The 27,506-nt window shown below is 44.0% G+C and overlaps 1 protein-coding gene and 1 pseudogene across 8 annotated transcripts in view; both read right to left on the reverse strand.

Moving 5' to 3' along the window:
• The window catches only part of PALM2AKAP2 (PALM2 and AKAP2 fusion), a 399,047-nt gene that overhangs the window by 252,254 nt on the left and 119,287 nt on the right, over positions 1-27,506 (reverse strand). The window lies entirely within an intron of this gene.
• LOC118600667 lies at positions 16,324-16,442 on the reverse strand (annotated as a pseudogene).

Consider the following 27,506-nt stretch of genomic DNA (forward strand, 5'->3'; position numbering starts at 1 on the left):
TTAAAACATACTTGGGTAATCTGTTCTTATCATAGACTATTACTCTTTCTTTTCAGATTAAAAAAAATGATAATTTGCTATCTTATGAACAGAAGGCTATTATGACTCTGAGTTTTCTCCCTTCCTTGCACTGTTAATGTTAGAATGATCACGTTGTCAAATTGTGCCCATTTGTCCATAATTAAAGAGGGTTTATTCCTTCTGTTGTTGCCATCCTATGTGTTTAAAGTACAAAATTTTCCACCTATCAAAATTATTTCTAGATGGACTCAGGTAAGGTGAAAAATGAAAACATGAGAAAATACAGATAATATCTGATTTTAGGATAGGAAAGGACTTTAAGAACATAAAACACAGAAGGAAACCACAAAGTACAAAACCGATAAACTTCATTACATAAAACTTAAAACTCTGATTTTTATGGTACCGACTAAACATAACAACTCAAAGGCAAGTGCCAATCTGGGAAATGGTACTTGCAACAAATATGTCAAAAGGCTGAGACCTTTAGAAAATAAAGTTTTCTTACAAATCAATATGATTTGTAATAAAGGTATGAACACTTTAATACAGAAAAAAAGAATAAAATATAGGGAAAATGTCCAATGTTATTAATAACCAAAGAAATGCAAATTAAGCATGGAGTTGTCATGTCCACCTATGAAATGTACTCTCCCCCTCCTCCCACACAGCATATTTAAAAATATCCTGTTCCGTGTTGGGGAGGGTGCGAGGAAAAAGAGCTTGTCTTTTAATCTCTGTCAGAATTATACAGAAGAACCATCTTTCTGGAAGTTTTGATCCACTTTATCATAAAGAATTTATCCAGGGAAAATTTTCTTTGATATGCTCAAAGACTTTTGTAAAGAAAATCCAACACGGAGGTATGTGCAAGACCAAGAAAATAAAATCCAAACGGCAAATGATTGGTTAAATAGGATGGCACCTTACGAACCATCCAATGACTTCCTTTTCCATGGAATAAAATCAGAGCGAGCCCATCCACGATGCACCGCCTGCCTCTCCCCTGTACTTTACCACGCCCCTCTCTCCCCTCCCCACTCCCAGTCTGGCCACATTGGCCTTGACCAGAGCTCTGCCGTGGGACAGGCATGGAGGGCAGGCAGGCGGGTGGGGATTTGCACCAAGAATACGGTAGTATTTCCCTTTCCTTCGCCCCGTGTGTCTCTCTCCCTCAGGAACCCTCCAGAGTTATGGCTGCAGTCTGAGGACAGAGTCTTGATTTCTGGCTGTTAATACCATGTAATTGGTGCCCTGACCTAATTATTTCTAACATCTGGCTTCCAGTCTCATCCAGTTCTTAACATGCATGAGCCAGCCGGAAGCCTCCGCACTTTGATCTTAATTTTTCCCACAGTGTGCACCCCTGGATGGCCATTAAGATTGTCTGAGGAGCATTAAAAAAGTACCAAGTCCAGGCCTCACCTCTTATTGGTCTGGGCACTGGAGGTTGTAAATGCTCCATGGTAGTCTAAATATCAGCCGAGGTGGAAAATCATTGCCTGGCACGTGGCAATCTTGTTCGTGGTCCAGGCTGATAAGTGCTTCCTACTGCTTAAGCTGCTCTGAGCTCTTTCTTCATCAGTCCGAAACAAGCTATTGGGTTAAATTTTATTAGAAGACAGCACTGGGCATCGGGCTCTTCTCTAGTTTTGCAGTGAAGTCCTCGCTTGCTTTCGTTTTCAAAGTCCGGGTTTCAGCCACAGGTGGATGGGATTTTTGACTTGAGGACCTGTGGAACTTGTACTGAGCACTTGGCTTCCAAGAGGCAACACTGCTTTTTCACTGTGGTATTTGTCACCTTACCAGCTGCTGTCTCACTTTCCTTCCCCTCCCGGGAGGCCCCTACTCTTAGGATTAATTTAGATTAGTATTTTCCACTCCAGGGCATGGGCGATTAACCAAGTCAGAAGGGATGAGGTGAGGCGGGGTTAACTACCAAACCACAGAAAACACCTCAAATACAAGTCAAACTGAATCTGGCTTTGCTCTTAGGTAAATGAGTTCTGTGCTGTAAATTTTTGTTTAAATGCCTCAATATTACACTAAACCTATAACCTATAACCTCTACCCTCTAGTGCGGGGGTTGGCAAACTTGCTCTGCAAAGGGCCACACAGTAAATACTTTTGGTTTCAGAATCTGTGTTGCAAAGACTCACACCTCTGCCCTTGTAGCACAAAACAGCTACAGATAATACCTGACCGAAGGGGCGTGGCTCTGCTCCGTTTGGCCCACAGGCTGTGGTATGCAGACTCCTCTCCCCTCAACCAGGCTACCCCGTTATGGAAAATGACCACCCCCCCCCACCCCCCCGACATGAGATGCACTACTGACATGGGCTCCAGGAGGCTGCAGCCTGACACAAAGCTGTGGGTGTTTTGGGGGGAGGGGAGGGGTGGGTGCTTGGTGGGCACATGCAGATAAGTCAGGGGGAGGACAAAGAAGGGAATATTAAGTCTCCCAAGTCCTGAATCGGTATTTCTAGAGGAAAGGGATTCTCACTGAGCGTTATGTGCACCTAGAACCGTCAGATGTTATTTTAAGGCTCATAACACCAAGAAGAAGGTTGAGTTGTCCCCACTTTGCAGAGGAAAAAAAACTAAGGCTCAGATGAGTGGAATGCCCGGGGCATAGGAGGAGGAAGGGCTGGTGCTGGTATTTGCACCCAGCTCTGTCTGGCTCTGAGCCTGAGCTGTGTTTTCCCCCAAACCTAGGCTTCTATCAGGGTAGTCAGGCCTGGTGCCCTCTGCCTTCTAACACCAGCATCCTGCATTACAAAGCTTGATGAGGGCTGGTCAATAGAGGAAACAAGTAAGAGAGAACCACGATGGCAAGAGACGTCTCATATGATGCTGAGCCCTTATTAAGGTGGCTGCCCACCCTCGGGGGCCTTTGAGAAAGATCTGTATAGCAGCCAAGACACCAATCTGCCTCTTACTTCCCTTCCTCTAGAGGTAGGTCCCTATGATGGCAGACCCTAAGCTGGGTGCCAGGAGCTTCTCTTTGAGCCTGAGCCTGGGGACATGCCCCTCTCACCCCAGACCTCTCCATTGCTACTCTATCCCTGTCAGTTTCTGTGCCGGACCTCAGAAAAACCAGCTGGGAAAAGAGAACCTGATGTCCCACACCGACTGCCACTCTCTCCCACCTCCTTGATCTTCAGATCTCAACTCAAAACTCATCACCCTCACCCACCCAACCTAAAGTAATCACCTTGTCCCTACACAGAGCCCTCCCTATCACACCAATGTATCCCCTTATCAGACTCTGAAATTATCTAGTTCATACGTTAATTGGTTTGCATCAGTCTCTTCTCTTTAAGATGGGACTTCCTGAGTCTGAGCTCTTCTGGTCATCCTGACTGTATCCCGAATGCCTAGAATGGTGTCTGTGCATGGGAGACAATAAATGAGCGAGCGAGTGAACATGTGCATGTACCCAGTAAGCTCTGTGTCCAGTAAAGATGCTGAGCCCACCGAGCCTTCGGCTCGGTCCTGTGTCGTCATGGAAAGCATTTAGATGAGTGGGTTGTCTTCCTCTCCCTGGGACTGTGCAGTTAGAGTCCCCCAGAAAAGACTGAACGCCCATTTCCTCTGCTCGTCGGGGGCCCCCCTAGCAATTGCACTGAGAAGCAGGACGAAATTGACACGGCCTAACCCATAAACCCTGAGAACCCCTGAATCTAGTTAAGAGAGCAATTTTTAGCAAGTCAAGCACTTTTTAGGGCCACCTCAGAGCCATCTGGAAAAGCAACTGCTCTCTCCTAAATTGCAAAGTGTCTTCACTCCAGCCTTATGCTGCTGCCCAGGAGACAGCCACTGGCTAAATGGCACACAGTCTCCAGACACCGAGACGACATATGCTAAGAAACAAAGCAAAGGTCCGTGGCCAGCAGCTCCTGGACGTGCCTTTTAGATCCATGCTCCGAGGGACCCCTTTGTTTCCTTTTGGGGGGATGATGAGAGGATAAAACAGAGGTGCTGCAAAGAAGCAGGTGGACATGGCCTTGCCCGAGAAGGGCATTTAAGGCCTAACTTGGTCACTCTGAATCCTACCCTCCATCTTCAAGACTGACTTCATCCTGAGGCCCTCCCACCAGCACACACACCCCTCCCTGACGTTTGGCCCTGGGGGACGAGACTACCACATGCGATACAGGACTTCCGCCGTCGAGGCGAAGTGGGACGAGCCAGGGCATGTGTCCTGTGAGTTGCGTGGGCCTCCCTCTCTCCGGATGGGGCTAGAATGCCCTGCGGCCCGGAGCAGGCAGCACGCAGGGGCAGTGGCGGGTGTGCAGTGACGCTCAGGCTGGGTTCCAAAGGCGTCGCACGTGCATGACCGCGCACAGGCACACGTGCGGGCACATGTGTCGGTGAACACATGCGCACACATGGGGTTGGTGTTTCCATTTTTAAATACACCTTTTATTTATAACTTTAGATTTATAAAGATGTTGCAACGACAGCGCAGAAAGTCAGGACACAACCTTACCCACCCAGCTTGGCATAAAGTCAACAACTTGCATAACCACGGTGCACTTGTCAAAACTAAGATGCTAACAGCGACATGGTGCTGTTAACTAAACGACAGACTCTGGATTTCACCCTCCCCCCCCCACTAATAACCTTTCTCTGTTCCAGAACCCAACCCAGCATACCACATGGCATCTAGGGCAAGTCTATTTGAAGATTTAGGGTGATGCATCCCCTTGGTTCTTTTAAAATGGGCTTTGGAAATAGAGAAAAGAGCTCTCAGGCCAATGAGATGCAGGGATTTCTCCCTTCTCCCTTTAGTTTACTTTTCCTTTAGTAAAATCCCTAAGTCTCAGTTTGCTAATGTGTAAGACGAAGCTAGTAGCAGAACTTACTGCATGTGATTATTGTGAAAATTCAGTACTTCTGGAAAAGCGCTTAGCTGGGGGCATACTGGCACGCAGTAAGCGTTAGCTACAAAATGTAGTACAAACAACCAAAGAACTGGGTGTAGTTACTGGGGTGAGAAACTACAGATTTGAATCTCGGCCGCTTCTTGGCTGTGTCTGGTGGTTGAATGACAGGACTGAGACAACTGTGCAGTGGTGACAGAAGAGGGTCACATTCAGGCAGCCAGCTGGCCTCGCCCTGGCTCCTACCAACGTTTGCAGCTCAGTGTGAACAGCTGGGAAGGGGCCAGGCCTAGGGGAGCACGGCCAGTTAGCTTCAGATGCATCTCGTTCCAGAAATCAAACCAACCACTATCCGTTCACCCTCACGTTCTGCGTACGCGCTACAGACTCCGCTCCAGGGAGAAACAGGACGGAAACGAACACTTCTTGTGTCCTGGGTGCCAGGCCCTGCACGTGCGTTATACATAGTGCTCTTCGATTTTTTCTCACACCTTTGTCTGTAAAATATTCTGAGTACATGCCATCCCTAGACATACAAACAATAGATAAACATAAGATACATGTGACACTGGACTAGTGTGTGCGTTACAGAATATGCACAAAGTGGGCATTTAAAACAGAGAATCTGTAGATGTAATAAGTAAATATCAATTAAAATTAATAGGACTGCTAATGAGAGTAGATGTGAATCTTTCAATAAGCCTTCTTGATAATGTGAACTTCTTGGGGCCAACTTCTTATCTGATACGATTAGCCTGTCTGTTTTCACATCTTACCCAAGCTGATGTAAAATAAAAACTCCTTCCCAGAGGAGAAGCTTTTAATTTGTGATTTCTGTGTAAAAACCTTTTCAAGTCACATCTTCAGTGTGGTAGGATTTGTTAAGTTTAGAATAGGTAATAGCTTACATCACCTGCAGAGATAAACTACAATAAAACACAACGTGCTGTCAGGCCACAGCTGCGAACCCCTCCGGGTCTAGAAGTCCCTCTTCTCTTTCGGAAGATGACCAGAGCATGCGGTATAGGTGGGTGCCAGGGTTGATCCATATATTAAATATTAGTAAAGCTTAATTTCTTACCAAAGAATTACTGAATTAAAGAAATGCTAAAATTTCCTACTGATACTCCCAAGAAATGACCTGTACACCCCCCTGTGGGCATTTGCTTCTCTTTTGATTCCATTGTTCCACTGCTCCGAATTGTCACAACAGTCCTATTAGGTACGTGGATAATGCCATCCCATTGTACACGTGAACGGGAAACTGAAGACCAGAGAGTATGTGCATGTGTGATACCATCCTGCAGGTACATTTTAAAGTGGAGTTTAAACTCCGATCTCTTCAGTTCCGGCCATCTCTTCATTCCCTCTTCTTCTGTCCCTCCACCCCTGCCAATGTGTCTTCTGTCCTCTTCTCACCTATCGGCTGTTGAAATTAAATGCTAGCTTCCAAGAGGCCACCATCTGAGCAGTGGAAGCAGACGGGCACCATGGCATTGTGACAGTTGAACAGACTAAGGAGAGACTCCTCCCATCATTAAGTAGAAAGCAGTTGTATAAGAAGTAACGCTCACCTTTGAAGAATTTGAGATCTGCAAGAATCAGACTGAATCCTAAAATGAATAATAAAAGAGATGAATCCAGCAAAAAAATGAGCAAGAAAGCTGGAGGGTACAGAGGCCCAGAGACCTGGCTCTGGGTTTGGACCACCTGAATGTGAACCCAGCTCCACCCTTCCTGGCTGTCCAGTCTTGGCTGCTGAGCCTCAGTTTTCCCAACCGTGAAAGGCTAAAACTTTGGTTGTCATGACGATTTAACAAGTCCTTCCCAGCATTCAAAACAGTGACTGGCAGAAGCTGTCGCCTCCGTTTGATTTCCCCATGTGGTGACCCCAGGCAGAACTGTGACACTCCTACAAGTTGGGGCCTTGGGCTGGCTCCTCTGGACTCTAAGACTCCCCAGCACCTCACACCACAAAGGGTCAGCCTCAGACTCTGTGCGACTACATCCCAATAGATGCTGATGATAAATCATCATATTTACTGTACTAGGGCCACTCTGCAACGACCTACATCTGCACATTGCTGGGGAGAAATAAAAACTATTTTCTTTTATAGAAAAAGAAAAATAAGGGTGATTAAGGTGCTTCTTAAATCCCAACTGGTTTCTCCCTGTTACAAAATGATGCTACTTTCCCTTTGGTTGATTTATATTAACTCATTTGTATGTTAAAATATATAAATTTTGTGCACTGTCAAACTATATTTCTAAGAACGCCCTGGAGGGAGGTGGCCACTTAAGGAAGGAGCAGAGCTATAGACTGAGGGAGAAAGGGCTGCACTGGACAGAAACCCTCATCCCACCAGGGGGCATTTAGAAATGCACGGTGGCTTTCATTTTTCTAGATTGTCACAATGACCGAGGCACAGTTGACGTTTAGTGTTGGGAGGACAGAGATGCTAAATTTCTTGTGATATGTAGGGCGCAATGAAAAACTACACAATGAAAAACTGTCCCAACATATATACCAATAACTCCCTGAATGAGTCATGCTTGGAACACTTCTTGATACTGAACGGGGTCTTCGAACTGGGTGAGCCCACTGACCAGATGCTGGACCAGGTGTGGCCTGGGCCAGCTCTGCTCTCACAATGCTTTGTCAGCACCTTCATTATACATGGAAGCCCTTTTGCGCAGGGTCTGGACTGTGACCTCCATGGCAGCAAAAGCCATGCTGAACTCATCTGTGTAAACCCCAGGCCCACCATGGCGCCCACACAGTAGCTGCTCAGTACATGGCCAGATACTTGACTCTAAAAGGTGAGTCAGCTTGTCTTTAATAGATGGGCTGGCTGGACAATGGCTCTAGCACGAGGAAGACCAGAGAGCACCCGCCCCAAAGAGATAGGTGCTGTAGGGACGAAATGGACCCAAGGGCTTAGGGCTGATAAAGTGCTGTCTGCTAACCTCCTGCATCAAAATGCAGGTTCCCAGGTTCCGTCCACCTCTCTAGGGATGGGGCTCAGATATATGCATTTTAAGCAAGCTCTAACCGTTTGAGGATCACAACGAAATTGTATCAGATGATCTGTGACTGGAGAGTGGTTTTGTTGGGATAAAGGACATTTTAAGCTTGGCAAAGCTCTTAGTCACTACTGCTGAGGACTTTTCTGGATCAGGAATCTGTGTTTTATGGAAGACTTTTAAGATGTCTGGGTTTTTCCACTGAGGCATGGAAATTAAATTAGCAATTAAATTTCTGGGTACATTTTCCTTAACTGTAAAATAACATTTCTTTTGAAAGTAGCAACTGGCCTCGGATTATTTTTTGGCAGGGAAGAGGGGTTACTGCAGCCCTAGAGACTGAAGTAAGAAAGTTCCAAAGAGCTAATAACTGACTTCAATTGGGCACCTACTGTGAGCCCAGCACTGTACTACAGTACTGGCATGATGGCCCATTAACTACTTATGAAGTGTGGCTGGTTACCGCCACCCCCAATTTAGAGAGAGTGAAACTGAGGCTTAGAAGCATTAAGTAGCTTCTAAGTCACGTTCTTGTAAGTGACCGAATCAAGATTCAAGCTCAGGCAGTGAGACTTGAAACCTCAAGCCTGAAGCACTTCTGGCACTTTCTATGCAGCCAAAACTGCCCCTCATAAGCACACTCTGTGCTCGTCTCTTTGAGAGGATCAGGGTCTTGCTTCTGTATGCACTAAATCCTTTACATTTGTTCCTCCTTGTCAATTATGAGGCTTTCCCATGTCTGTATGTCTGTGAGTAGAGACAGAATTGGAATAAAATAGAAAGAATCTGTCAGTATTCCCCCCTCCCCCCCCCCCCCCAATATTTATACCCTAGATGGTTGGTTGGCTTCTAGGTCGTGACTTTAAAATTTGTAAGGCTCTACTGCTTGAAAATAATTGGTGTTTTAAATTTAACTGACAGCTCGAGTCACCCCAAATGAGAATGTGTTAGATCACTTCCTCTACTAAGACAAAACACTAATTCAGCAAAAAGATAAGAGTACTATACTGACTTCGACAGCTCGTCAGAGAAAAGCACTGTAAAGTTTGGTATTTTCCAATGATTATCAAGGAAAGCTAGGCATATCAATGATAAACAACTCAGAGGGCTTGCATAATTTTAGACTTTATTCTGTCACTAATTTTGAGGTAAGCCCAGAAAGGAGCCTGTTGTCTAAAGGCCTGCAAATGACTCCTATAAGATTCACTCGTCAACTACCCTTGGGGAACTGACTCCGCTAGGAATGTTTTTACTGTGATTTTGAAAAGTTACTCAGCTTCATTTAATATATATCCATACGATGGATAAATATCAAATGGTAGCATAAATGTCAAACGGTCGCCTATGTTACATGTTAAAAATCACCCCAGACTGTCAGGCAGCATTATCACCCTTGTGCCTGGGACCATGGTGGGCCTGAAAATGAAGGGGGCATGCTATGTGGACCGTGGGTGGAGAGTTCTTACCTGTCTGTGAGCTAATACAAGGCCATGTTCGGAAAGGGACACATCACTATGGGCAGGAGATGGGGCGGGGGGGGGGGGAAGGAGCCCTCATGTGGGAGAAAACATATGCTCTGTACGTGAGGGTGTGAGTGCATGTGTGCGCATGTGCCACAGCATTCCTGTGTGCACATGCGCATGAGTTATCATCCACAACACAGTGGGAGGGGTTACAGTTATCCGTAGGAAAGAAACGATACACTGGAAACCCCTACTGAGCACCCCACCTCCAACAGAACTGCTCCTAATTCCAACAGCGGGTTTTCTCTCTGAGGCTCCTGCGAGAGGGTGGCCATCGAAGAGGTGATACAACAGGGTATGTGCTCCCCAGACCAACAGAGAAGTGAGGTGGGCATCCCAGGGAGAGAATAGAGCCTACACACATAAACAAGCTTAATGATGGGGTATTTTCACTATCTCAAAAAATTCTTTAAATAAGTAAGTGATACTGCCTCTGTATGCTAGCTAGTGGCTGTGAACACGGGCTGAAGCGAAAACTAACTTCCTATGAAATCAATAACTAAAGCATTATAAAACAAATTATATTTCTTCTACTTCACCTGATGTATTCAAAAAAGAGTTCGTTCACAGAAAAACCTCTACACCTCATCGCTTGCCTACTGGCAAGACTCTTTCAAGATCCATCTTCTAGTTACAACAAATTAAGCTTATTTCAAATCTGTTTCTGAAGACTCTTTACTCTCCTTCCATTATTAGATTTACATACTGATATTATTCTTTCCACAGGATCAGAAAACATGAACCCATGAACTCAATATCACAATACTCTGTATCTCTTAAGAAAACCCAAAGTGTAAAAATTCATCTTTTTTGTGGAATGAATTCCCATTTTGTGAAATAATGGTAAAAGTCAAAAAATCTCTGGCCAATAATACAGCTGCATCTCGATAGAATTATTGTATAGCTATCACTTTTATATTATAGAGCACACTTGGAATGAGGTAGCAGCTGGGCAAAGGAGTGTACTATTTATTACTCATGAATCATCGTGAACTCACATGAATGGACTGTTTGTATGGGCTGTCAATAAATCATTGACTGACACTTGATTAGCAAAACAGAACTATAGACCATGCCGACACCCAGCCAGGACTGAGAATGACTTTTCTAGACCAAGGACCCTCAAGCTTCTGTGATCATTGCCCACTTCCATCACTCTATGCCCTGCCTACCCCTTTCTCTTTTGGCAGTTCCCATGCATGCATACTGCGTTATGAGAGCTTTATTACAGAATAGCAACTAGACTTTTTACTAGGACTAATGAGAGTCCTTTGACTGAGTAGAGTCTATGGTAATATGCCAATCTGAGTTCAGAAAGACCCTTAATAACTTGCCTAGTAGGTTCCTGTAGCAACCCTTAGTCATATATAAAAACTGATACTTTATGGGACTGTTCGTCATTAATCAAAGAACTTGTACTTTTATCTCATCTCGTAATCAATCGGGAGGACCATACTTTGAGAAGACTGTATTTTGAGAATCGCTGCCCTAGAACACAGTCATGCTGTGTTGTATCGCTTATGCTCATTTATGAAAGACGTGAAAAACTAGATGATCTCAACTGCAGTCTTCCCCAACAGCAAGATCATGTCCCACCAGATACGTTCACTCCCCATTCCCAGCCTGATTCACACCTTCAGGCAGTCTTTCTCATAAACATTCATACCTCCTGCCGCGCTCTCCTCATTCCCCCTTTTCTTACAGTTCTTACCCAGATAGTTCAGAGAAATTTCTTTCCCTATCATCCTTTTGCAAGGCAAAACGTACCCAAATGATGTGGACACAAGTAATTACGGCTATGCCAAAAATGTGTTTTCTGGTGTAATTATGCATAATAAAGTGTCAGTGTCATTATCTTCTAAACTCTTTGGAGATCTAAGAATCCTTTTGACAATCTTTGTGATAGACTTCATCTACTCCCTTTAGAGTCTTGGATTAAACACACTTTTCCTCAAGCACCAACATCATGATAAAACACACACACACACACACACACACACACACACACACGTACACACAATTGTATTTTAAATTCAACTTTAGAGTTCTGTTTTATTTCATTGCCAGATTTGCAAGGTTTGTTTTCTTCTAAGGTTTTTGGAAATGTGCACTAATTTGGCTACATTACATGTCAAACTGATGCCGGTGGGCTGGCCTGCAAAGGTATTTTTATGCTCAAACACTAAGTCATATATCATCTTGGACACAGTCTCCCTGAAGGTTGGCAACTATTACAGTAATATCAAAACCTCTTTTCCTTACTTAAAAAGCCATAATTAACACACAAAAAAATAAGAAAAACATAAAACATGCCCAAGAGATCTGACCTTACATTTTATATTTTAAGTAATTGCCTAGCAGATATAGTTGTTAAATGTCTTTGTAGGTGAAAGCTACGTAAAATTTCCAAACCTATATTATGTCTTAAATATGTACACCTGCCTGATATTGAATGACTAAACACCTCCTTTAGTAGCAATAAAAACAAAGCAGAGGTGGGTAAAAAGTGAAAATCATGTAGCTATTAAAACAATTTGAGGAGACTTAACAAATGGGTCCATCTGCAGCGACTTTTAGAGCCCCAAAGATGAAAAGGGCCAAATATGCTGTTAGGGACTCATGAGCGTATTTGGTTAGCATGCCCTGTAAAAGCATAACTGCCCCATTGTCTCAGCTCCTCAAATTCCAGCCAAGACTTTGAAGAGAGTGACAATATCAGAGGTTATGGTGATGGCGGAAGAGAAGACTGGATTTCAGCATGAGCAACACACACTGGAGAACTAAAAGAGACATCCTGTTAACAGACCCTCAAGTAGGACACTGGGTTACAGGTAGATAGATCTCCAAAACCTGCTCTCTCCCCTCCTCCTCCTCCTACCTCTGACAGTCTGACGGGGAGCAGGCAGGACAAGTAAGTGAAGGAAGGGAAAAAGAATTCCAAAAGCTACAGTGGTAGGGGTTCAAAGGAACGGCTGGCATTGTTTTCATTAAGAGAAGCACATGTCCTTGACATTCCTACTTTGTCCTTCTTCAGGCTAGTGGCCTTGGCAACTCTTATGACACATGCACTCAAAAATGCTTCAAGGGTTCTCAGAGAAAGAACATATAAAGTAGAGCAACATACTTCTTTGTCTTGCTAAGCCCCTGACACAAAACAACATCCATTTGTATGCGGTACTCAAAACTCCCAGACACCTCCCCCTGGACACACATAAATAACTCCCTGAGGAAACGGGCTGGTATCTCCACTCCATACACTGATTCTGAGCTTCCCTTGGATTTCCTACAACGACCGGGAGCGCCAATTCACTGTAAAGCATCCGGTATCATGACTGAGCATCCTGACTGTGAGAAAGATCTTCGGGATTTCAGCCACTGTCACCACACTGTGGTTTCCTTAGAAACCACAGCTGCCCCTGTGACTCCCGATTTAAACAGAAAACGAAGGCTCAGCCGGGTAAGGACTTGCCTCAGATCACAGAGCGATTTAATGGCGGACCCATGACTCAAACACAGATATTCTGGTGCAGGTCCAGGGCTGTTCCCAGAACCTCCACCAAACCCTGTGAATTCTTCAGCTCAGTTCAGAACCACATCCTCTCACATGGGTTCAGAGGAGGACCCATCTCACCACTTCTACTTAGATGTGCCGCCACGTAGGGGAGGTGGACATATGGGCTACAGGTGTGCCTGTGTGTCAGGTATACTAGATACCTTTGAGCATGTCTGTTCTGCTCAAGGTGTGTCCCCCTTCTCTAGAAGCAAACCCACATCCAGAAGAGTGATCTCCAGGAACCTTTTTTGGGACAATTTGACCCTGCCTCTGCCATGCCTGATTTGAAGAAAGTCTCTGCGATGTGGTCGGGCCTGTGACACATACACTTAGAAACTGTGAGGAAGCCATCTTTGATTGACTGCATTCACCAGAAAAAGCCAAGGAAGCTAGCTAAAGAAAGAGATATTGGCGTGGGGTGGGGTGGAGAGAGAAAGAAGGGAAGGGGAAAGAAGGGAAGGGAAGAGAAAGCAGTGGACAGATGAAGAAGAAGGGCAGAGAGATGAAAGAAAGAAAGGCTTCCGGCGACGTCCTGCTTCCCAGCTTCGACGCTCTCCTCAGGCCCAGCCGTATTTCTGTTTCTGACGCTAAGACACCCCTGCATCCTCTCAACAGTCCACCCCTTCTCCCCTGAGCTAGCTCAATCTGGTTCTATTCCTCAGAACCCCAGGCTTCCAACTAATACATTTCTCATGCAACATGCAGTGATGAGTCTGGTATTATTTTACGCTTCAAATCTGATTAGCTGCACGGGGAGAGGATAAATAAGAGAGGAGTGCCTGGGTCTAGAAGGAAAAACATTAACTTATGAAAAACTATTTTTTCTTTTTCAAAAAAATAAAGTGCCTTTGGTCCCAAAGTGCCTATTATATACAATGGAATTCAAACCATTTTATCCTCTGACACGAGAAGATCAGTTTTCAAAGGTACCTAAGAGAATGAGCTCCTGCTTAGGTAATGTCCAGGGAGGAGGAGAAGATAAGGCAGGGCTGGAGGTCTTGGGCAGGCGTCACCAGTCCGTTCCTAATCAGTGAACACAGGAGAAGCATCATGACCAATTCATTGGGGCCATACGATACTCTACCACTATCTCAGAATGTCTTTTCTGTTAGATTGTGAAGCCCTTGATGGCTGGGACCATTTTCACCACCATATCCCTACAGGTACCTAGCACAGTACCTGGTATGGAGTAGGTACTTAATATTTGTTGAATGACTGCACAAATGGATGGGTACACAGCGACCTCTCAGAGATTCGTAAAGTGGGTGGATGGATCCCAGGAGCTCAGCTACAAAGACTCTGGGGTGAGAGAGGGGCCCTTTCATTTTCCCAGATGGTATGAACGTTCATTCATTCAGCCATTCAAGGAATATTATTCAGCACCTACTCTACAGACTGAGACGTCAGGTGGCCCTGGCTTTGGGTTGTGGCTCCCTCTCCTAGCAGCTCACCTGATGACCATCTCCAATGGCAGTGATAGGAACTGGAAGTGGTATCCATACCTGGTGCAGTGACAGGGGAGCCTTTTACAAATAATTTTAAATTGCGAATAGTGGAAGAGACCAACTTCTTAGACTGAAATCAGGATGGTTATAGCTAAGAGTTTCTGGAGTAGTTGAGAGCTTGGGCAGCAAACAAGTCAATGAATTCCAGCATGCTGCATTAATTGAACTGCCAGGCAACTTCCATGGTTGCCCCCCAGATAGAATTCTTCAGTAATGAAAACCAGGTCTACAAAGCCACTGGTACATGTTGTGCAAAAAGCCAGATCTACCTTTTCTAGTCATTCCAGAAATTCCCCCAAAGACAACAACGGAAGGAAACTTGAGGTTTCCCATGTCTTGGGCATAAAATCTGCTCAAAATCCAGAATTCAAATGACAAAGTTGCAGCTAGTATAGCCAAGATCTTTGGTGAGTCCCCTCCATAGACTGTATGGGGCTGGTGGTATCTTGAAGAAGAAACATTGGAGAAAGACAGCATTTGCTTTTAAGGGCCCAGGAAACTCTGAGATCAGTTGGCTCCTAATGATTTCACCTTTATCCAGAGGCCTTGAGCTAAAAGTAGACAGGAGAGGGGTTGAGACTGAGCCTTGAACCATCAAAATCAACCAAGACAGTGGACTGAGGTGACAGCATCTCACCTCTACAGCACCCCAGACTGACACACACAAGGAGATTTTCCTCCCTCAGTCCTCCTTTGAAAAGTCTTGAAAGTCCAATGAGACTGAAAATTCAGGTGACCATCAAAATTTCAAGCATGTCACTATATTTACCTCCCAGCAGTATAAAATAACTGTTAAAAAGTAGATTCCAAAGAAGTTTAAATATGACTAACTTAAAGTTTTCAATTACTCAAGTAATATATGAACACAATTTTGATGTTTAAAAAATTCTAGTAATACAGAAAAGACCACAGTTCTTTTTCTCCACCCTCTCTGAAATTCCTTGCCCCTTCTTTATATACTTCGATAACCTTTCTAAACAATATTTCTCTGGGCATATGCTCCCACTTCAATTTTAATGTTTTTTGAAAGCTTGTTTTGGGGGTGATTAGTGGTCTCACATGCCAAACAACTAAGGACAGTATATTTCAACCCAACGTGGCTGATCTCTATATATGCGCTACTATGGGAGAGTGGGGAAAGCATACCTCCTCCAGCTTAATAAATGCATTACATGCCCACAAATATATAACCGGTGTGTGTGTGTGTATGTGTGTGTGTGTGTGTGTGTGTGTGTGTGTGTGTGTGTCCATCCAAACCACGGGGAGGCTGGCCGAGTCCCATAATGAGTGTAGAAGGGGCTGCCCCTGGTACGTGTGTTATTGTTGCATCCTGTTCATCTGAGGAGGCCAGATGATGAGGTAGAAGGCATGAGTGGAGATATGAGCTCAGAGTGACCAAATCGAAACCGTATTTCTTAACCCGAGAACCTAGAAAAGAAACCTTGCTCTTCCCCAGCCTCCCTCCCCCCCAAACACCTTAATGAGACATTATGGAAACTTGGCAAGTGCTTCTGGAATCAATTTGGCTCTTTTCAATTTCATTGCTTTTTTTTTCTCCTTTCTCATCTGGATTACACAAATGTGAAAGCTTTTTTTTGAGATTTCCTTTAAGGTCAATTTTTAAATGTACTATATCTTGGAAAAATTTAGTTAAAACCAAATAACTTAGAATTAAACTAAGTTCGATTGGTTTATTTTTAAATTTTATTTATTTATTTATTTATTTTTAGATAAGGCGACCTCTGGTTGACCTCACAGATTGCAAGGACCTTGTCAGCTTTCAATCCCTTATTTTTTATTTTTATTTTTTACGCCTACAGCACCTGGTCTTCCTAGGTTGTCTCCCATCCAAGTACTAACCAGGCCTGACCCTGCTTAGCTTCTGCAATCAGATGGGATCGAGCTTATTCAGGGTGACATGGCTGTAGACTAAACTATGTTGGATTTAATATAACAATCTAGTGTTGATTTACCATTTACTTATATCACTCTTCTCAAATAATTTCTCCTGTAAAATGCTCTGTAGGCGTTTTCACCACTGGAGGAAGCAGTCAAATATTTCAGGATTATTAATGCACCTGTTCACCTCTCACTTCTAAAATCTAATTTTTCTGAATTTGGGACTCTGCAAAAGATTTTTTCTAATGGACAGATGCTCTCCTAAGTAATCTTAGTTCCTCTCTCTGACTGGTCATAAACATGAACTTGTATCCTAAATGGTCATTTCCATGGTTACCGGATATTCCAAATGCATTACTGAATTTAGACTTCTCTGAAGAGCTGGGTGGGGAAAATTTGTACCACAGAGAATGTAAATGCTCATATTCAAATATACAAAAGGACAAAAGTACACAGCTTATTAAAAAGCATGAAATGTCAGTCTATCGAGGTAAACAATTTATTAAGTTTGAATGATGCTCTCAGGCCTGTCAAGGCAGGTGTTCATTGGTACCTAAGCTTATTTTGAAAGTAAGATGAAATAAAGTATCGAAACCACACACACCTTAGCATTTTTTAGGTTTCTTAGAAAATGACTATAAATTTAGAAGGTGGTGTAGTTGGTCAAAAGTTTCCATATTTTTTGACCTTTTAATTAAATACAGATACAGAAAACACCATAAAATCAATGTTTAGTTAAATGAGTTCCCAGTTGAAAATAAACAGAACTTGCCAACCACTTCCAGAAGACTCTTCATGTGCCTCATCCCAATGTTAACCCTTCTCCCTTCGCTCAAAAATAACTACAATTTTCGTTTACATATTATTAATCCCCCGAGCTCTTGTAGTTATAGGAGGCTGTGGTTCAGCCATTACTTTCACCATTAAAAGACTGTGTAGTGAATTAACATTTTTGAAAGGCTTATTTATTTCTTTCCATTTTACTACTCCTCGCATTTAATAAATACATTCACTGGTGTATTTGTTAATATCTTGCCTCTTTCCAAAAGAAATCTTTAAATGTGTAGGGGTGGAACACATGCTAAGAAATTGCTTCCACTAGGCGGCGCTACATTCTTTCACGTTCCCGGATCGCTGGGAAGACAGCGCTTCTTGGTAGCTCAGGAATCAATTCATTTCTGTGAATGAAGTCGCAGATGAACACGTGGGGAATCCACTGAATGACTTCTTTACCTTGCCACATATCACAGACAAGATCCCCTGTCTTAAAGTCCCAGAAGTCTTGGTGAGTGGCAGGCTCAGCAAGACTGAATCTGTATTTCAACAACTACTTTTTCACAAACACACAAACAACCGAAGTCTGTGAAATTGAGGTGGGGGGAGGAGGTCAAGAACATTTAGAAGAGACAAAAGGGCCCTGTTTCCAAGCATAAATGAAATACAGCTGGTATATAACTGTGCTACCTTCATCACTGTAAGTCAAGTCATGGAACAGAAGGAAACCTTCAGTGGTCACCAATAATGATGCTAAGGAATTCTGAGCATCCCTATGGGCTCTCAGGGACCAACTATTTATTTGTTTCCGGATTCCATCTTTCCACCCATGCACACTGTACAGCTCATCAGAGAGGCAAATTTCCACTGTAAATTTACCCCAGTGTTTGTTTTTTGCTTTTGTTTTTCGGATTAAAAAAAAAAAAAACAACTGAGGAATAGAGTTATAATCTCTTTAACTATAGAGGTTTAAGAGTTTCTTTTTAGATTAAATTTCCTACTTGTGTGAGTTATAGCTATTTAAATTTCTCTGGTCTGATAGTCCCCAGCATAAACAGCAGGTTAAGATGCCGATTATGTGTTAAGAGATAACAGGACTTCATACATACACATGGGGTATTTCTAGTTCAAAATTGTCCTCAGATCCAACCAAAAGGCCAGCAACTGGGCCCAAGTGTCAACTAAACAGCCACAAAAGCATCAACTGGAATGTTTTCACATTTTAAGTGTCCAATGAAGTCTAAAATTTAACCATAGATTTGTAAGATTAGTGTGGTTGACCAAATGAGCTTTGTGATGCATGTCTGTCCTTTTATTCCTATCATTTTTTTTTTGTGCCTAAGATTTATTCCTTAAAATATGAACTCACTGATTTGGAAAATTCAATAGAGGTAAATAAATCTGAATAACGTTACATACTGAATAGACTCCTTCCTATAGCTTTTTTTTTTTTTTTTAAAGTATTGGTAACTCCTCCAGGCAAACTGGTAGCTGTCAGTTCAGCTTCAAATTCAGTGAACAGTACAGAATAGTTTTAAGAATATGGGCTTTGAAACCAGACTGTATCAGGATCAGGAAGTGGGTTTGGCAACTTTTTCACTCCTTAATGTTGCTTCCAGACCACGACGCCTCTCTACTCCTGGAAAAAGTCTTGTTTGTTCCCTTGTTTTACTGAGCCCCATCTCTGTCATCAGCTGGTCTGGTCACTTCCTCGTATCCACTAATGACTTCATTCCTTGGCTCACAGTATCCGTGAGCAAATCCCACCATCATCCTGGGTGACCTCAGTGTTTTTGTACGTGACTCATCCCACCGGGATTCCCATAGCTCCTTGATAATCTCATCTCAGATAAGGGCCGAAATCTGGCCTCATAACCAAGAAGGAAATGTTTAGGTACAAAGGCCCTGACCTAGGTTAAGTGCGCATTCTGATTTCCCAAGACCAAGCACCCACGTCGGGTGCCGCGGTCTGCTGGAGAAAATCGTACACTATGCAGGAGAATGCTACTACAAATCCGTGGTCTTCAACCTCAGGTGGGTTCTCAACACTGTCCAGGAATCTATGTATGTGTTCTTTATCAACTCTCTAGCTTCAGTACAAGACTCTTCCTGCCTAGCACAAGGCCATGTTTAGCATAGTACGGAGTCCATATATATATTTTTCTGTTTGTACATAAAAGATTTATCACCAGTGCCTCGAATTCCATCATTTCATGACCTCTTAGAGACCCCCTGCCTTCAATTATCCTTTCATTCATCTATAGCCTTTCACCTCTTTCTATTTTCAACTAGATCTTTCATGTCAGAATTTAGATGTCCTCTTCTTTAAAAAAACAATCCATATAAATCTTATGCCCTCTCTAGCCAAAGTCTCATTTCTCTTCTTCTTCTTCTCTCTCTCTTTTTTTTATCATGACCACACCCTTGGGGAGAAAAGGCTTCATTCCGCATCCCCACTTCCTCTCCGCTCAACTCCTCATCCCACCCCTCTATTTAACCAGCTTTTCCATTATGTCAGGGCCACCAGTGACCTTCCAGTTGGTATGTTCAATTGTGCCACTGCTAGAAATAGTGTTATTGCCTGTCAGCAGCATTCGACCTCTTGCATCGCTCTCTTCTTGGAAAGTTCTTTCATCCTCATCCACCGCCCTCTTTCTGCCTGTCCTGCCCTCTGACTTCTTTGGCCACCCTCATCCCTTAAATGTGAGCCACCAGGTTGACTTTACATTCTACATTCTCTCCCTGGATAGCTTCAATTACTCCAAATCATGTGGCCGCAGTTACTACTCTGTGCAGCATTTCAAATCCCCACATCAGATCTCCTTCCTGAGTTCTATATGTCCATTTGCCTACTAGGCAACTCACATGTGTGTCCCAAAGGCACCATGATCTCAACATGTCTAAACAAAACTCATCCCCTTCCCTCCAAAATGTTCCTCTTCTTGTGCTCCTTACTCTGATGAAAACTACCACCGACCCATCTACTTACCTATGCTAGACACCTGGCTATCGCCTTTCTCCGAATAACTCCTATCTTATTTAGTCAATGTCGAGATCTGTCAATTTGATCTGATAACCATCACACTCACGCCTTCTTCGTCATCTCCACAGCTACGCTTCTACTTTGGGCTATGCTACTTTAATGCTGCGTTAGTGAAACCACCTCTGAGTGGTCTTCCTACCTACCACATCTCTCTCCCAACTCACGTTTACTTTCCATACTACAGTGGAATACTTGTTCAAAAGTGCGTATCCAAGTAGATCACTTCCCGAGAGCCTCCCATTATGCAAAGGATTAAATCCAAACCCCTTACCTAGAAACACTTGGTCTGTCTTTCTGTCATCATTTCTCACCATTTCAATCTCGTACCCTGCCATCTAGTTATATAGAAATGCTTGTGGTGTAATATAGGTTAGTGGTTGATTAGGGTTTTGGTGTTAGATATACACGCGTTCAAAATCTAGCCTTGCCATTTAGTAGTTTATGCCCATGGACAAGTTACCTGTTCTGAGAGCACCACGTGCTTCTCTGTTTCAGAACACTCACTGCCCTGTATCATCTCATAAATCCTATTTACTAGTCCATCTATTCCACTGGGCTACCCTTGAATCTACAGGATACAGTAGGCCACCAATACTTACTCTGCATGTGAGTAAATGATGAAAACAAATTAATTCCTCCTGTTACAAGTATCTCGAGTCTTCCAAAAATTGTATCTCTGCATCTGGTTGTCACAGAGTTCTTCAGACAAGGCATCCAGAGCCTTTGACTCCTCCCACAATCGTATTAGACTCATATATGGTTTCTAGGCCTATACTTTGATGTTTTTAGGTATTTCTTCACTTGAAGACTCCATCATTGACACGTGCACATCATGTCCATTTAAGTACATATGCATCTACACTTCCATGTGCATATGGGCGAGAAAGCAAGGCAGGAACTGTGCAGACAGCTGACTTGGAGTGATCGAAGCTATCCAGGGAGAGAATGTAGAATGTAAAGTACAAGTGTGCACCGTGTGTCCATTTTCGTGTGAACTAGTCTCACGTACTATGTCCTAATGTAGGATGCGAGCTTTCCAATGTCACCACAAGGTCACCCCAGACTCCTACTACATTTCAGGGTATGAGAACCAGGGAGTGAGTTGGTCAGCCCAGTTGCAGTATTTACACAAACCCAAAGAGCTGACGGTGGGGTCAAAGTCAGCTGCAGGGCCAAGTTCAGAACATGAGAGTGATAAGGTTGGCTCTAAAGCAGGTGGGAAACCAACGAGGAAGATCCTGGGGACCATCGCGAACCATCTTGTGGTGACCATGGCTGACTTTTATCAGTTGGGGTTCAGAGTGTAGTGTTAACACTGCTTTGTAGGCCTGACATAGGGACAGATGAGAAGGGTTTGGCTCCTAGTTCTTCCCAGGAGTCTGTGGGCCTCTTAGAAAGACCAGGATGCCCTGGAATAGCTCCCTCATTCCCTGGGGCCACTCTGACTGACCTCACACCCTATAGTACAGAGAACAGCCATCTAGGTCTCTGCTTCAAGACCAGCTCTCTGGGGCTCCCAGATCAGGGCCTATAACAAACCCACTCTTTATACCATTTCTCATCCCTATCTCTTTAAAGGGAGGCAGAAAATGGGAAAAATACTGACCTCACAGTGTGAGACATTAAAAGCAGCAGCTTCAGCAATCACCAAGCATTCACTGAGAGAAGAACAACGCAACCAGACACTGTTATGGATTGCTGGCAATTGCAACTAAAACCTGACCACTTACTCTATAGATGTGATTTACGCATCTCACTGGCTTCTGAATTAAATGGACCCCAATTCATTAGGGTAAGCTGAGGATGGGCAATTTTTCCATGCTGTGCAGACCTTTTAGCTCTCGACAAATCGAGCCTCAGCAGCCACACAGTTTTCCTCTCACTTCCTGTGGGAAAACTTCTGGGGAAATTTAGGTCACTGATGTCTGCCGCTGGATTTATAGCAACGACTAATTTCTAACTGGGCTTTATCTGATCTGCTCTGGAAAATGTTTTTAGCTGTTATGAGGAGCCCTGTTAAATTGTACAGACCTGCGATCATTTTTAGAAGTCACCCAACCATCAAAGATTCGATTGGGTCTGTTTCGTCTGCGGCTGAACTCACTTCGTTTTGCAAGGCCAGGGCCTCTGTATCCCAACCTGCTGCTGAAGCCTCCCAGCTGTGACTCGAATTGCACTTCCCCAAACACTTCCATCTCTCTTGCTACTGAGAGAACAGTTATTGCAATTTCCTTACCAAGACAGAGGAGACTTGAACATGGGAAGATCTTGTGACAAGACCTTGACACTGCTGGATTAAAATCAGGACTCATGCCTGGTAGAGTCGCCCCGCCTCACGACACCAACACGCCGTTCGTACCTGCCCCAGGCTAGAATAAAGTCGGTGAGGCCAGGGAGGAGACTCATAGTTTCCCTTCCCCCTGTCCTGACTGGTGTTCAATATGGATGATGGGGCCATAGGCGAAATAAACCTGGATTTTGCCATGGATGAAATAAATGGTGTGCCAGTCCTCAGGCCTTCCGTCTGCTCTGGGGAAAGAGAGCAGCTGTTCCTCGTCAGCCCCTCCTTGCTCCCCCTGTCCTTGCCTTTCCCAGAGTCTGCAGCTGGATCCATCAGCTTGTCCGCCCTCAGGCTCAGGCCGACCCACTGCCTGGGCTAGCGTGGACTGCAGTGGGAAGGTGTCCAAAGCTAAGAGGCCCACCCAGGTCCTTCCCTTCCGTCTGGGTTACCTCTGCTGCCTATTCCATCAACAACCCTGGCCCCAGACCCAGACTTGAAGACTCGGGAGGAGCGACTGCAGTTCCATGCGGTCCCTCCTCCTCAGTTCTGTTGAGTATGCTGCCTGCCACCCTGCTCCCTTCTCACGTGGGCGTCCTCACTGCCTCGCCGCGCAACTCTGATCAGTTCTCTTTTCCAGGCTTGGGCAGATCCTGGCTCCCGATGGCCAGCTGCCCTCTCCCTGTTGACAGTCCCTGCCCCTCTGACCGGACACTCCATTGATCGCCAGGCCTGTTATTATGACCAAGACCGTTGCCCCTTGGTCAATGGGCACCAGCTACGTATTCAAATTCAGCCCTTGTGGCTGGGCCAGTGACCCTCCCAGTCAGCCACCTGCATTGGATTTCATACATAATGCCTTACATCTAGTTTCTTCCAGATGTACCAGGACTTGTTTTATGAAAATACAATATAAACAGCAATGTCCGCAAATAATTATTACTATTCCATAGGATGGTTCATATATAGAAATTTATTACAGAGTTTTAAAACATAGTAACTTACCGACATGCATTGGGAATATGATTTTTAAAATCTAGTTTATGAATACATAATACTCTTTTTATACCGTTTTGATCCTACCACCCTTTCACTGCCCAAAACCAATCTCCTGCCCTCATTTCCCTTTTTGGCCAGCTTCTATATTCCACAATAACTATCATCACGCTCTTCCAAAAGCCCAAGACAGACAAAATCCAACACTTTCCCTATTTGTACCTGCGCATATTCTGTTGAAAACGCTAGAGAAAAACACACGACCGCTTTGTTTGCATTCGCTTTCAGTTCATGACCTCGTATTGCTGGGGGGGCCTTGGCAGTACCCAGAAATCTGACTGCATTCCCCTATACTATTTACTCTTCAACTGTCCAAATGGACTGTATATATATTACACCTTCTACCTCCTCCGACTTCCAACTTCTTCCCCTTTCCTCATTGCCAGCAGATGACCTTGTTTCTCATTTCACTGAGAAAACGGAAGCAGTCGGCAGGTCTCATCCTCACCCTACCATCACATGGCTCCAGCCTACTCACGGGTCCCATGGACCCTGCCTTCACTCTTGTGTAAGGACAATCCTCCGTTTGAGCTCTCGGCGCCTCCTCACTCCCCAACTCAAGGATGTCCTCCCAGTGGTTGTCTCCTCTCTGTCCCACCTCATCAGCTTTTCCCGGTTCCTGGATCATTCTCAACGGCACTCAAACATGCTCCAATACCTCGAACAGCAGCCTCCTATGAGCCACATCACCCTTCACCGACACCTTCCTTTCTCTTTTTCCCTTTACAGCAAAATTCCTTCAAAGAGTCCACACTCTTGCTGTCTCCAGTTCCTCCTGTCTCGCTCTCACTGAAATCCAACCTGTCCAGTGCTCACCTCCACCCCTCCACCAAAACGGCTCCAGTCCAGGGCCCCAGCGACCTCCACTCTGCTGAATCCAATGGTCAATCCTCAGGCCTCAAATTTCATGGCGTATCAGCAACATTTGCCAAAGGTGATTACTCCCTCTTTCATAAATTCCACTTCTCTTAGTTTTCTTCCTAATTCAACGCTCGCTTTTTCTGGGTTTCATTTGCTGGATCCTCATCATCTCCCCCAACAGCCCAAAGCGCCATCCTTCGACCTCTTCTCTGTTTATCTTCACCCCCTCAGTGATCTTACCCAACTTCCTTGCTTGAAACACCACACAAATGGAGACGGTTCCCATCTTCACGTCACCAGCCCCGACCTCTCTTTTGAGCTCCAGACACGCACATCTAACTGTCCACTGAACATTTCCACTTGGGTATCAAATAGGCATCTCTAATTCAACATTTCCAAGACGGATATTCTATTTTGCCTCCAAAACAGGCCTTCCCACAGTTAGCTCCATCTCGTTAAAGTGAAACTCTATCCTACTAGTTGCATAAGCCAAAACCTGTGGAGCACACTTGATTTCTTTCTCTCATGTTCTGCTTATACTCAGTGAGAAAATCCCTTGAGCTGTACCATCGAAATATACCCATCGTTCACCATCTCCTCCACTGCTCCTATCTTGGTCCGAGCAGGTTTCATCTGTCTCTTAAATTACCGCAATATCCTCTCACCTGGTTTCCTGCTCCCACCCATGTCCTTCTCCTAAGCTGTTTCACCACAGCAGCTAGTATTTTCCTTTTAAAAGATCAGATTGTGTTCCAAACCCTCCAATGAATCCTTAGCTCACCTGAAGTCAAAGTCAAAGTCTGTCCCCTGGTATCTAGATGCCTTTGTGATCAACCTTGGCCACCCCCTCTTCGATCGCATCTCCTACCGCCGTCCTCCCTCTCTATACTGGCTTTCCTGTTGCTTCTTGAACACACCAAGTATTCTCTCAACTTAGGGCCAACGTCCTTGCCATGTCTTCTGCCAGCAGTGTGCTTCCCCAGGATATCCACATGGCTCAATCCTTTCGTTTTATGTCACAGCGCAAACATCATCTTATTAGTAAGGCCTTCCCTGACCCTCCTGTAAAGGTATCCCCGCTTCAGCACTCCCTAGCCTCTGCACCGCAAATCGACACAGTATATAGTCACCTATTTGTAAACTGTCTCACCTCTATTTGTAAATTGTTCCACCTCCCTAGAATGCAGGCTCAAAGAAGGCAGAAACTATGTTGTATTTAGGATGACATCCTCAGCACCCATAAATGTGTCTACCACAGAGGAGATGTTCAAAAAAATGGCTGTTACATAAACTCAGGCTCACTTGTTTACTGTTCACACTTGGTTTCATAGCTTTAAGTTATTCACATGAGTTTAATTGGAGAAACTTTTAGTAGGATCGTTTTTGCAAGCAACACAAAGGGACAATGGTTTTCATGTGTCTTCTTGTTTTATAATTGAGCAAGGTCAAAGATAGAGTCCACATCGTTCTCCACATGAGAAGAGTGTACACTTTGTTGGCACAAAAGGAGAAATTCATGGCATCTGGAAAAATAGTAGAGTCATGTTAACAGGAAGTTAGGGGGAAAGGTATATAACTTTGGATGGTGCTGGTTTACAGGCCAGATAATGCTGGCCCAGAACCCAAGACAGAGCTTTCCTATGGCACTGGAACTAGGAGCCTACAAAGTGAGTCCTGTCATCTTAGGCAACTGCTCTCTACCCAGCTACATTTCAGGTAATTATATATTTGATTGAAGTAACATTGGAGCAAGGCTCTACCACATAGCCTTAGGGAAGTGTTTTAGCGAATGTACCATAATTTAAAAATGGAGATGTGCAGATGTTAGAGGTCACCTGGTCTACTTACCCAGATGCATAAATTATCTCTTCCACCTACATATCAAGTATCTTTTTGGTCTCTGAATCTTGGGACAGGTGGCTCACCATCCCACAAAGTGGTTCGTTCCAAACTGGGCCAGCTCTAAATGGTGAAGAATTTTTCCTTATTTTGAGTTAACAGCTGCCTCCCTAAAACTGATATCCACTGTTTGGGGTTTTGATGCTTTGCTCATGGCTGGTTGCACACAGGTGCTTCCGGCACCAAATTCGATGGTCTCAAATGGAGCACAGACTTTTAAATCCGCCACTTACCAGGTAGGCAATCAAAATGGAATTTCGAAAACAAAAAAAACCAATTACTGTTGAGGTGATGATTCTAATTCTGGCCGCTTTATTCTAAGAAACACCAGAGGCTGCCAAGTTACCAGTTCACCTTCCCAGACTGTTTTGAGCCGGGGCGATCATGTGACTCAGTCTGCAGGAGACGTAACTTCCTGCTTCCTCTGGGAAGGGCCCACGCCTGGCGTGTGGCAGGGCATCCAGAGCTCCTTTTACCTTCAGGGAGTGGTCCCCTCATCCCAAGGCCCTTCACAATTGTTCCAGTTTCTTCCTCCATGAAACTAAAAAACCCCTTAAGCTAGTGTTTCTCAGGGCTTCTGGTACTCACAGCCAAATATACTCCTCCTAACTGATGATGACATGATCAGTTAAATATTATAATTATGAACGGTTCGTAACAGCATGAGGAACTGTTCATGAAAAGGTTAAATGGAAAAAGCTCAAAGTAAAATGTGCATGGAATATAATTACAGCTATAAAATCTATGCAAAGAAAACTCCCCAGATTGGGGTGGCGTTGAGATTACGGGTATTTTTTTTTTTTTCTTTTAAAATGTTAAAATATATATTGAGTGTCAGGCCCTATGCCAAGCACTTTCAGATTATTTCATTCTTCTTACTTTTTTATATGTTTCAAATTCTGTTTAGAATAGGGGGAAAAAATCGTTTTAATTAAAAATCCTTTGTCTTGGAAAATCTAAAGGAAAAAAAACCAACCAGTTATGATCTGGGTAAAATCCACAGGAGTAAACTTTGCCAGTCTTCTTTGTTCTACAAACATTACCATTCTGATTTGTCAGCTAACCTGGAAAATGTGTGCTGGAAGGAACAGAAGACTGGCAGGAAACTGACAAATTAACCTCAACTACAAGAAAAAGTCAAATGCTTACTTGGTTTCATTAGTACTGCATAAATAATAACAACT

This window comes from Rousettus aegyptiacus, unplaced genomic scaffold, assembly GCF_014176215.1.
Source record: "Rousettus aegyptiacus isolate mRouAeg1 unplaced genomic scaffold, mRouAeg1.p scaffold_m13_p_3, whole genome shotgun sequence".
NCBI lineage: Eukaryota > Metazoa > Chordata > Mammalia > Chiroptera > Pteropodidae > Rousettus > Rousettus aegyptiacus.